The sequence below is a fragment of the Vicia villosa genome, unplaced genomic scaffold (genome assembly GCF_029867415.1).
Source record: "Vicia villosa cultivar HV-30 ecotype Madison, WI unplaced genomic scaffold, Vvil1.0 ctg.003004F_1_1, whole genome shotgun sequence".
Lineage (NCBI taxonomy): Eukaryota > Viridiplantae > Streptophyta > Magnoliopsida > Fabales > Fabaceae > Vicia > Vicia villosa.
In genome coordinates this window covers 86,720-88,811 of record NW_026706089.1, presented here as the reverse complement: position 1 = coordinate 88,811, position 2,092 = coordinate 86,720, and positions in this window count along the sequence as shown.

Sequence of the window (2,092 nt, the reverse complement as noted above, 5' to 3'; positions counted from 1 at the left end):
TCTCTTCAAGTCAGGAACATACCTGACTTCAGTCAACAACCTTATTAACTCATCATGGAGCTTGAATCTCACAGATCCAACACCTGCAATCTTGCAAGCCTTGTTGTTTCCCAGCAATACTGATCCACCATCTTGATCACATAATTCCTCGAACAAGTGTTTGTTTGGAGTCATGTGCCAAGTGCAACCTGAATCCATAATGCACACCTTCTTAGAGTCACTTCTTGAAACCACAAGAACATCATATGATTCGAAATCATCTTGAACAATGGCAGCGTTGCCATTATCCTTACCTCCATGATTTTTCAGGCGTTCAGGGCACACCTTTCTTGTGTGACCCTCCCTCTTACAATGATAGCATTGAATGCCAGATGCTTCGCCACTGTAAGACTTCGACTGGCTTTTTCCTTTCTTTTTGTCGAACTTACCATCCTTTCGTAAGAGTTTTTCTTTAACGGCCAAAACATCACTAACAGTTGAAGGTTTATGCTCCTTTCGTTCGTCCAAGTCCTTTGAATACAGGGTTGATTGAACTTCTTCAAAGGACAGGGACTCCCTTCCATACAGGAGAGTTTCTTTGAAGTGAGCATGTGATCGAGGAAAAGGTAACAATAGTAACAGCGCTTGATCTTCATCATCGATCTTTACATCAATATTTTCTAGATCAAGAATCAGCTTGTTGAACATATCCAACTGCTCAGCCAACACTTTGTCTTAAATCATCTTGAATGAATACAAAGCTTGCTTCAGGTAGAGTCAGTTTACCAGCGATTTGGTCATATACAAACTTTCAAGTTTCACCCATAACCCTGATGCCGTCGTCTCCTTTAACACATGCCGGAGAACCTTATCACCAAGGCTCAACAAAATTGCGCTGTGTGCTTTCTCGATCATATTTGTCTTCTCCGCCTCCGTCAATTTTGCATTCATGGCTGCCTCTCCCTTCAACGCTTCCAAGCAACCTTGCTGAACCAGTAGGGCTTTAATTTTCAAGCGCCACTAACCGAAATCATTCACTCCAGTGAACTTTTCAATCTCATAATTTGTTGAAGGCATCTTCTCCACGCTCACCGCACCAATTTGTTGTGAAAAACATTGTCAAGAGCAAAGTATAATGCAAGGGAAGAATAAAAAGAACACAAGAATTGGTTATAACTGCTATTCTTTTACTTTCTCTTAAAACAAGATTACAAGTTTACAAGAATAAAAAATAATCTCTCTCACCTGAAATTAGGATTTGCAGCTTAGCAATGATGAGAAACTAGTATGCTATTTATAATAAAACCTAACATACTAACTAATGGGCTTTTTCAGCAAGGCCCATTACACAAGCCAACTTAATAAACAAGCTAACTTAACAAATAAGGGTTTAACCACTAAAACCTAATTTAACATGCTAACAACCCTAACATCTTCGACATAAGCATGTGAACAACCTTCGACTTCATGCTTAATCCTGTCGAACCAATGAGCTACCCTTCGACCATACTAGAGTTCGATCCAATATCTCACAATTCTTTTATTCTGATTGATGAATAAGTAAAGAAAACAATTCTTTTATGTATGATGGCAAGAGTTTCATTCGGTTATTATTAGTATGTTAACGTAGCTAGTTTCGATAATGCATGAGTTTTTATACTTTGTTTTGATTGTGATTAATTATTATTCTTGCATGATTATAATTAATTATTAATTCTGATTATGATATTCAAACACATATATGGATAAAGTTTAAGGCAATAATTTTGCAGAAAAATAATTTATGGTTCACTTATTTCCTTTTAAGCAATTATTACAATTGCACCTTTATTTCTTCTGCAAGTTTATTTTTATTTAAAATTTTTATGTTCAAATTTTGTCTATAGTTTGTATTTTATACCATTATTTAATATTTTAAATAAGTTGGTTAAAATTAAAAGTCACCAAAGTGATATTTTTTTATGGAGATTATTTTTAAGAAATAATAAAGGTTGGTGTTTATTAATTGGCCCAAAGGAAAATTGATATTTGACATGATTATATACATACTTGTAATAGTAAACATGTGATAATTTTAAGGCTTCACATGTGAATGAGAAATCAATCCAAAGAG